The sequence below is a fragment of the Rosa chinensis genome, chromosome 4 (genome assembly GCF_002994745.2).
Source record: "Rosa chinensis cultivar Old Blush chromosome 4, RchiOBHm-V2, whole genome shotgun sequence".
In the NCBI taxonomy this organism is placed as follows: Eukaryota; Viridiplantae; Streptophyta; class Magnoliopsida; order Rosales; family Rosaceae; genus Rosa; species Rosa chinensis.
The window spans coordinates 6,389,133-6,400,422 of record NC_037091.1 but is presented as its reverse complement, the minus strand read 5'-3'; positions in this window follow the sequence as shown (position 1 = coordinate 6,400,422).

Sequence of the window (11,290 nt, the reverse complement as noted above, 5' to 3'; positions counted from 1 at the left end):
CTAGATCCCAGAATCTCACCCAAGTTTGCGCAAATGTGTTTCTGTAAGTTGAAGGAGAGAACTCTGGTGTCCACTTGATTAATCGCAGTAAACCAGGGTTCAAATTTACAGAGCCCATGGACCAAATGCGCTGCATATCATCTAGGGTTTGGAACTGTAGCATGAAGAACCCTTTGCCTAAGGGGGCAAGCGACCAATTCTGGACATTATGCCAGAAAGAACGCAGCCTCTTTTCCAGTTCATGCGCCCGCGGCATCATTGCATTTGGGGGCGAAAGGAGTTTCCCGACTAGAGATGTCTTGCAGCGTTCTAGTCCACGCTAGAAAGGAGCCTCGGAGATCTGGATAGTGGCAATCCCATCTTCAAAAGAAGGCAGTGGCAAGTCATCAATATTAAACCCCAGTGGAACATCAGAAGAGACGACAGATGCAAAAGAAGGTTTTGGATTGGGTGGAGGGTCGTCACCGGTGGCGGTAGGAGGCCGGGAAGGGGAAGACATCCTAAACCCTAGCGGCCGGGACAAACAAGCCTTGTGAAATCCTAAAGATTTAGTGTAGAATAATTCCTCCTCAACAGGTACTTGTGATTTGTGTTTTGTTTTTTTTTCCATTTCTTACCCCACTTACATGCTCATAATATCCATCAAGCAAAATCAAATAATCAATACTAACAACAAAGTAATTTCTAAACTAAGAATCAAAACAATGTCAAAAACATGTCTAGAGGCTTCAAACCTCCCCCCTAACTAAGAAATTTAGTTATACAGTGTAGCAAAATCACAAGCATAAAACATAGTATAAAAATAAAGAAAAAGAAAAAGAAGAAAAAGATGGTAGCGGATGAACAAGAAAGAGGGATACAAGAGAAGGTGAAGGGTATCAGGCAATGTAATCTTGATTTCTAGAATTATGCATTGCCTAGTCAGATGTTGACCTTAGAAAAAAAGTTATAGAGTAATTATTTTCCTTCTCAGCAGGGTGGCATTTTTGTGCTGGAACCTGAACCCTGGAAGTGTTGTGATTAAAATCATAAAGTTTCTGAGATAATGTTTTCCTCCTTTTTATTATTTGTGTTCTGGGTTTTCAAGAAGCGATTTTGTACCAATCTCTTATAGTATGTCAGGTCTCAACTTCTTTTTTGTCTAATGTATTTGGGCTGAAGCATTTTTTTATCTCACTTTGCAGGCAACAAGAACCAATTATCAAAACTTATATTCCATCTGCAGCTGTTTCATAATATATTTCACTACTAGAAATCTGTTCATTTACATCACATCATTTAAATCGGTCAGACTTGCACATGATGTACAAAAGTAAGTTAACATCGTTTTAGAAAAATAACGATTTAAATGTATGTCATTAACATCAGTTCTTAAAATGACCGGTGTTAAAAGTTTAGTTCGAAAATTTGAGGGAACCTATTTTTGCAAAAAGCGCTAAGTCTATTAAGTGAAATAAAGAAGCGGGGACTAAAACTTAAAACTTTTACACTTAGAAAAAAAGAGCACCCGACCCAAAACTGAAACATAAACCCTAACCTCAGTCTTGACCTCAATTCTCAACCCAGATTTGAGCTCCTCCTCCCCAAACTCGAGCTCCTTCTTCTCACCATAACAATCATTCCTCCTCCATTCTCCGGCGAAATCTGAAGCACCGGGAGAGTCAAAGAAACGTAGACCCCGACAATGTCGTTGAAACCTCAGCTCCCTCCCAGTCCCCACCTTTCTCCGCCTCCGACCGAGATCAATCAGCTTCTCATCTCAGGTAGGTCAGTTACATGGAATTATTGTATAGATCTGTGGGCTATTTATAAATTAGCTGAAGCCTCTATCCGATTGCAGCAACACCGACACCGTCACCGTCACCGTCACCGATAGCACCGCCGCCACCTTGACTACCAAAAACGTCACAGTTTGGAACCCTGGGGGATCCGCTCCTTCTACTCCTCTGGTTTCCTCCTTCATTTCAGGTAATTTCTCTGCTCCGCTTCGTTGTTGTTCTTCCTTTACGGATAGAGAGGGCTGGGTTTTTCGTTTCAATTGTGAAGTATTCAGTTTTTGAAATTGAATATGCAGATTTTGGGATTAAGCTGTGAGTTGTTTGGTTTATCTGCTCGGAGAGCAGTAGTTCGAGGAGTTGAAAGCCGAGTTTAAGGGGAAGATTTGGCATCCTATACACCTGGAAAGTGTGAGGGTTAGGCTGATTGCCAAGGATATTATTGATGCGTTGAAGAGAGGGTTGAGGCATGATCAGGAGTGGACTGACATGGGGGATGCATCGGAGGAGGTCGACTGGAATTCGAAGGTCAGGGGAGTAAGACTGTACAGTCATTGATGGAGGGTGAGAAGGGGAAAATGGAGGGGAATTGGTCACGTGAGGATGAGATTCTTGATGATAAGTGGATTGAGCATAGTAGGAAGAAGGGTAAGGATAGTGGTGTTAAGGATGCCACTTCGCATTTGGTTGATTTGGATTGGGAGATTTTGGTGGTGGATGAGCCGAATGTCAATGTGTTTTGCTTGCCGGGTGGGAAGATTGTGGTCTTCATAGGGTTGCTCAAGCATTTTAGAAGTGATATATGCCGATATAGCTATGATAATTGGTCATGAGGTATGATGAGTTATTGTTTTGGTTCTGTGTAGGTGTTAGTTATATGTTGGGGATTCGATAAAACTTGTCCTTTGTGTTGTGATTGAAAACTAGGTTGGGCATGCCGTAGCTTGACACTATCAAGAGGGCATCACAAAGAGCCTGTGGGTTGCAATCCTGTAACTGGTTCTTTATCAGCTTATTTCACCTGACTATGCCATTGTATCTATGCATGTGGGTTGTATATATGCCATTGTATCTATGTTTTCACAGGGGTAGGGTCTTTACCTTCTGACTTTGATTTCGATGCAATATACCTCTTTGTTAATTTACAGATTTGTTGTTTTGTAGGGACCTTTGGGCTTCATCCCAAAATTTGGAAGGCTAGGATCTTGGAATGTGATCATGTTTCTAACCTTTGAGCAGATACATGTCTCAAAACCTTTGTATATCTCTTCAGCCGTTTGTGTTTTCTGGTCTGTGCACTGCTTTTCCAATTTCACATCAGTAGCAGTCTGTATTGCAGCTTAGAAATTATATTGTGTGATAGAATCAGAAAATCTCTATAAATAATTAGCCACTTCTGATGAAATCTTTATGGAAATTTATCTTTGAAGCTCCATGTGTGTGTGTGTGTGTTTTTTTTTTCTTCATATAAACCTGGAAAATTTTCCTTTTGTAATGGCATTCTCGTCTCTCAAAGTAACTTGAATTGCTTTTCTCATCTCTTATTCTTCAGGTAGGCTAAGAAGTTCATGAAAAGTATAGAGTCAAAATGAGAAGTGAATCCAAGAGAGTGGATTTAGTTTGCAGGGGTAGCATCTAGAGCAAACAGTAGTTGTTTGTTTTAGAGAATAATAAGGACCTCGACAAACCTTTTTCTCCCATATTTCAGCTAGCTGAGGAGAAGAATCCTCTGAAGGAAAACTGCTTATTGGAAACTCAAAATTTAAGAAATAATTAGCATTCGTTTTCTGGATTACATATCTTTCATTGTCATCATATTGATGAGTTGTGATTATTATATTTGTCTATCAAGGCTTTAATTGAAGTAACCCAGTCCATCTTGGATGGCACCCTAAGCTAACCCATGGGTGCTGATCAATTAATTGCTGAAACACCTCCAGTAGTCCTGAGTTGTTTTGGTTGAATAGTAATTTCCTCTCTGATTTTGGACAGTAAGTCTTATATATCACAATACTCTTATTTTGAGCTCTTCGAATTGTAGGGGACTCGCTGGACACTCTGGAGTGTGCCATGTTTCCAACAACTAGGTATTACGGTGATCACTTTCTAACTTTGATCATTTGCAGAACTGCAAGAACAAGTATCAAAGTGTCTTTCCAGGGCAGCAGACTTTCAGGTCTCTCTACATCAGTTTTGTTTCAGCAATGATGGCACTCCATAATATGTTTGCCCGGTAGAGATAATTATCATTGACTTGTAACTGCAACTGTGAATCTATGATGTTTTTTATTTATTTATTTATTGGTCTGATGCAACTCTGATGCTTAATAAATTAGTAAAATTATAGTTGACAATTTCGGGTTTCTGGTTTTGTGGTTGCTGTGCAGACAAGTGTCCAATTGGGAATGTAGTGGATGTTGGGTGTGGGATTGGAGGGAGCTCCAGATATCTGGCTAGCAAATACGAGGCCAATTGCAAAGGGATTAGGCTCAGAGGGCCAATGGTCTTGCTGCTGCTCAAGGCCTAGCCAATAAGGTATTGATATTTGTTTTGCATGGGACCTACTACTCACTAGAAATGTGATCAGTCTATATAAGATGAGCATGTGTGATCAGTCTAGTCCATACGTCTTTTACACGGATCATTACTCCATTCCATTTTCCAAAGTGTACACTCTTAGTGTGTTCTATACTGCTAACTGCTGAGTCAAAATTAATTCACTACATGCGATACACTGTAAATAGCGACTTATCTACCAACTCACGATTTTAAAATTTCATTATTTCAGAATACTGTAAATTTTTTGGTAAGTTTCTTCTTTTACATTAGTAGATTAATCACATTCTAGAGGCTTCAAGATTCATTATGTGTTTTTAAAGAGTCAACTTCATTTTTGTTTTTCATTCTCCTATATTATGGCTTGTATTTCAAACTAATAGTTTATGGTGTGTATATGGAATGATGTCATACATATCAAATTTGGTCTACCGCATCTACTGATGACATATCTAATAGAGAAAAAATATCTCCATGTGAGTGTACTTGCGAAAAAGAAAGAAAATGTATGTTTTACTGTGTGAATCTGATCTCTATTGTTAGTGTACTTGTCAGTAAAATTATTAGCTGACAATTTCGGGTTGCCACAGAAAATCCAGAAACCTGTCAAACAGGAAAACCGGCTAAAAGGTACTTTTGAGAATTTGATTTGTAGTTCTCTTCTCTATTGTTTTGAGCCTTTTTTTTTTTTTGGGTTCTTTCTTCTTTTGAGTGGATGATGGTAAGATTTCCTTTATGGAATGTAGTTTTCATGTTAGAGAATTGATTTCTATGGTTTTGGCTTTAGATTGATTGTGAATGATTTGTATGGTTTGCTGTTTTGATAACTATCCATTAGTTTTTCCAATGATTTAGATAGTACCTTTTTGATATATGATGTCAATGAAGACTGGGTAAGTTGTTCAATAGATCTGATTGATGAATTGGACCATATACATACAAAAAATAATTTCTGTTCAATTTGTCAATTATGTCTTTCAATAGATTGAAATTCCCAGGTTGTGTGAGATTTGGGCTGAGTCAGAAGCGGTTCTCATTAGTTTTGGTATTCGCAGCATAAGTGTGAGATTTGGGGCCAAGTCAATTGGATCAAAATCGAAAAGAAAGAGGTAAGACTTTATCCTACTTTGAGTGAACTATGGGATTTTACCCAATGATTGTGACTTATATGTTGTTTTATACATTTCTAGTGGGCAGTAAAGGCGCGCAAATCATATAGCCAAAATGATATTGACAAGGTGTGCATTGAAGTGGTTGATTATATACAGAGTTTGGTGTAAGACTTTTGGCTTCCATGATTTTGAGTAAGGCTAGTTTTTGCTTTGAAGCAAAGTTTAGTGTAGAACGTACTTTTGTAGTTGGTTGCTAATATGTTTCTAAGCTAGCCTTTGTAGGTTTTGGATTTTATTTTGTGAATTATGTTGAATCATGAATTTGGAAAGAAAATTAATGGAAAGCTCCAATTTTTGGGCGATGAGAAATGTATTTCTTTTTCCAGCAACTAGATGAAATCGATGTCCTATGATTATCAATATATCGAATTGTAACTCAAAACCGATGTAATCGAAACTACTGCACATCGATTTCTCGATTTCTAATCACCAAACCGTAATCTATTATGAACATACAAATCACCTACCATGGAGCAAACCGATGTGTGGTCAAAAGGTGAACATCGGTTTTGGAAAGCAAAAACGATGTCTTCAATGAACTAACACATCAGTTTGAAAAAAAATAGCCGACGTACATAATACCATTGAACATCGGTTTACTTAATTGGAAACGATGTTCTGTCTTAAAGGAAACATCATTTCTGAATAAAAAAACGATGTAGAATAAAGATACAGACATCGTTCCTAGGAAAATAATGTGGCAACCTACATGTAAAAATGGCCACGAACAAACAATACTCATGGGAACTGATGTCTACAAGTGTACTGGACATCGCTTCTGGAATAGAAATCGATGCAAATGTTCAAGTAGGTATTGTTCGACATATACTTTTTTAAGCATAAAATGTGAAGATATGAAGAATTAGACATACCTAACATACAAAAATATGATGATTATAACGATTATACATCGATTTGTTTTTTAGAATCGATGTTGGTTGTTGTCTGGGACATCGGTTGAAAACGCGCTTATACTGATGTCTATACTTTTCTCTACACCCACTAAGACATCGGTCGAAAATTAGTTTAACATCGGTCCAGAACCGATGTCTATGAACAAAATTCTAGTAGTGTTTCTAGATAATGTATTGAGTTTTTTTTCTTCCCCATATCGAAATCGCTCCAACGGCCTTGATTTTTTCCATATCAAAAAGGCTCCAATGGCCTTGATTCCTAATTTCCTAGTTTCTAGAGTAATTTTCGTAAGTATCTACCTACTTTCTTTTGGTGAGCAAGGAGCATAAAAGCCCAGCTACACAGAAAAAGAACTAACTATCAAACAGGTCTGGTAAAAAAAAAGTAGAATTAAATAATTTTATTAAAAAAAAATTGAAATTGAACCGAACTAAACCGAACCAACCGGTTCGATTCGGTTTCAGTTTTTGACTCTCAAAAATGTAAAACCGAACTGAAGTTCTAGTTCTGTTCGGTCCTCAGTTTTGGCTCAAAATTGAACCTTAGTAAACCGAACCTACCCCTATTAGTTACGACTTAATGTAATTAGCAAACTCATTGGATTTTCATTCTTTATAATTATTTCTCGTTTATTCTCTCTATTGCCATATTATTATTATCTTGAATAAAGATCATCTCAATGTCATTCATCTCAAGTTAGAATTGTCATCCCGTACCATTCCGCTGTCATCTACAGACAGAATAAAAAGATATAGTACATAGAGATAGGTCCACTCCGACGCTTATTGACGCTCACTAAAACTAATAAGCCTAGAACAAAACACTTATGGTGCACAAAAGTGCATAACTCCCTAAAAATATGAAATTATTGGGAAAAAAAACAACTAAAACTTAACTAAAACAACAGCAGCCTTATGAAGCTTAAATAAGAAGAGCCCTAACCTAAAGCCCAATAGGATTGGCCCAACCCAACGTCGCAGAACCACCAAATGCCGACATCGCACATGGAAATGATGAGGATCTAAGAACAAAATTCATCCCACGTTATCATAGACCATCCCCAAAGTTTGTAATCATAACCATCGTGCTTCATGAGTTGCACCCACTATAGCAAAGCTGGTCTTTTACGACACACAATGTGTGTCGTAAAAGACAATTTCATGGCACAAAGAAGCGTGTCGTAAAAAACCATGTCGTAAAAGATAAATTTCTCTTGTGGCACACAAAATGTGTGTTGTAAAAAACATTTTTTGCACGTCGTAAAACACTCTTTTGTGTGTCGTAAAAGACGTTTTACAACTTTGATTGTGTGCCGTAAAAGACTATTTTGCGTGTCCTAAAAGATCATTTTGCCTGCCGTAAAAGACCATTTTGCAAGTCGTAAAAAGACTTTTTTGCGTGTCGTAAAAGATGTCCTCATTCACACTTCTAATAGACTATTTTAATTAAACCCTTTCATTCAAGGATAATAAACGAGAGCATTCATGTAGTAAATTATGTTAATTAAACAACTTCACACTACAAAATTGTAGTATAATTAAACTAAGGACTAAATTCTACTTACTACCCTATACTTTCAAGGGTTCATCAGTTCAGTCCCTGCACTTCTAATTTAATCAGAAAAGTCCTTGCACTATCCAATTTCATCAAATCGATCCAATCCGTTACCACTCCGTCAATTTTCGGGGAAAATTTCCAAACTACCCATCTGCATTCACAACATTGACGCGTCGGGGGCTATCTAGCGATGAGTAGTTTGGGAATTTTTCTAGTGAGAATGTCCCACGTCAGCATTTTAACAGCAAAAATTGACGGAATAGTGACGGATTGGATTGATTTAATGAAATTGGAGAGGACAAGGACTTTTATGATTAAATTAGAAGTGCAGGGACTGAACTGATGAACCCTTGAAAGTACAAGGTAGTAAGCAGAATTTTATCCTTAAACTAATATTCAAATATAAAACATGCTAGCTAGATCATCCTTGCTCTGTAATGTTCCGCTCACAGCCTCAAGGTTTGAGGATGTACAAGTCCTGATGTTTCAACATCACTTCCACCACCTGGATCATTTTCTACAGAAGCAACCTACACACACGGGCAAAAGAACCAAACAAAAAACAGGCTTAATCATTAGAGAATGTCAAGAAACATACATGAGTACCATTGATAAGCAAGCTGCCAAGTAACACTCAATGCTATCAAAACCATATAATAGCCAAATAATTGAAGTAGCAAAAGAAACTTGACAAGGCAATTCAACCAAAAATAAAAAACAATCAAACTTAATAGAGAGCATTTGGTGAACTGCTTGGTCAATTTCATCAATCTTTATGCCTGGCTGCAAACATATGCAATTAAACTTATATAGAGAGCATCCTAACATTATCCAACTAGTCAAGAATCCATCAACAATTACTTATTAGCCATTAGCCAAAAATGAAAACTGCAATCTAACCAAATTTGTATTACAGGGATAACACACCATTTCATAATCCCTGGAACATCAAAATGCGCCTTCTAGTATGGCAAATGAACCCTTGAACCTAATCTACTACACTAGCTATTTTGTAAGACCATTTAAAGCCATGCTAGTGATGCTAAACTACTAGAAATTCCAAGGCACCAGTCTTTTTGGGTCATTAAGTTCGACATTTACTAAAGGCTATCAGATTCATTCAAACAGAGAATAACAACATCTCATACTATATTTTCAGGCAGAAATAAACAACAATTTTCAATCAAAAACAAACCCCGTTTCTTATTGCCAATCAACTCCTCATATTTTCTTTTCATTTCCCAGCAAGAAAATAGAACACAAAGCCAAAAAAAAAAAATGAAGATTGAGCACAGTCGGGATTATTACTAGAGAGTATTAATGTACCTCAATTGACAGCCGAATTCACCTTGATATATTTGACAGTCCATGCGATTACACTTCCTCTAGATGCATCAAGCTTATTGAACTCACTTGTCGGTTGATACAAAGCTATATCATGAAAAACTTCGTGCACTGAAATTTTCCAACAATCATGGCCTAGAGGCACATGATGCACCAAAGCTTCTGGATCTTTTGACAAAATGCCACCAGTAGCAACGACTTCTTCTTCTTTAGCAAACCAACTAAGCAAGTACACTTGTTCCGCTGCATCTGTCTTTTGGCTCTTTTTTGGTTTACCATTTCCCAAATGTGGCTCCTTTCCGTAGGTATTTTCTTTGATTTGCTCCCTATGCGCGCCCCTCTCCTTGTTAGAACTTATAACACTTGCATCTTTCTGCTTGCTTTGTGCTATATCACTAGAACAGTTTAGATTCTCTTTTCGTTTTCTCTGTGCAACCCAATTAACAAAATGTTGCACACTTGTGTTTTCCTTAAATAACAGCAAACAAAACAATAATTATTCGACCAATTAAATGAGAAAAATAGCATGAACAAAACTGAAAATTGAAAACAGTAACTTAATGTTGAAGACTTACATTGACGTTCTCTCCTTTGTCTAGCCGAGCAACGAGACCTTGCACTAACTCTGTCAATCGGTCCACCTGTTGTGTTTGAGCAGCAAGAGCGTTCTCTAGCATAGTGACCTTATTATCAACGTGTGTCTGACCATCCACTTTTGAAGGGAGTGCACCAAACCCAAGCCCTCTAACTCGTCCTCGCGGGTCAGGACCAAGTGCCTTTGCAACAGCATCAGCTTTTATTGAACATGGTTGTGTTGCTTCTTCTTCTTCCTTGTACTTTCATACTAGTTTCTGGAAAATACATAATTGAATCCATCAATGCTATTGATGAAAGTTATTTTAAGTATGAGTTGACTAAACTGAAAATAATGTTCAATTCTAACAGTGGTTTAGTATGAAAGTAAAGCATATAAATTTGAAACCTGCATTATAAGATGAATGACATGAACAAGAAATTATACAAGATTTAGTTGTTACCACTATTTCCGGATCCTCAACTTCTTCACCTGCTTTTTTCTTCACTTCATAGGCACGAAGCCAAATATTGGACCTTGATATTTCATCCAGTGTCTCACTTTGTTGCTTCTAGAGAAAGACAAGTACATATATATCAGCTTTCTTGTAATATAAAGACATCAAGTGTAATGATTAAATTGTTTGGTACCAGCTCTTCTTCAAGACATGCAAAACTCTTTCTACTTGTTCTATGCAATAAGTGTCACGCCCCGAATTTTGAATAAAGGAATTCAAATCCGAAACGCGAAAACTCAACAAACACAAGAAGACACTTAGAAATTTTTTCATTTAAATTAAGCAACTAAACAAACAGAGCTCACAATGTCAATACCGACTCGTTCTTTAGAGTCACATATTACATTACAGATAGTTTACAAATTAAACTGAATAACAATTCAATAAGTAAACACACCCACCAAAACTCACTACACAGCAGAAGACTTAAAACTAAGAGTACCCTTCGACGTCCACGCTACCGAACGTACACCTCAGCTTCAACGACTGTTACTCTTACCTGCACAATAAACCCTACACCATGGAATAGTGCAGTGGGTTGAAACAGCAACCCAGTAAGCTTGTGAAGCTCGTATGAGTAAACCCAATTAAAATGATTCACGTCACGCATGCTTATAATTTCTCAACTCGTGAGATAAATTAAAGCAACAACATTTAACTTCACAAAACACAACCAAACATACAATCACACTTGGTATCAATTAGTAATCCCTGCATAGAAATTTAGTTCAGGAGATCACCAAAAGTATACAAACCAAAAATCGTAGTAACCCCTGCGTATAGTTTAGTTCAGGAGATTACCCAAAAGCACTCAATCCAAATCATAGTAATCCCTGCATGTATTTTAGTTCTGGAGATTACAATAAAATTCATAGAAATC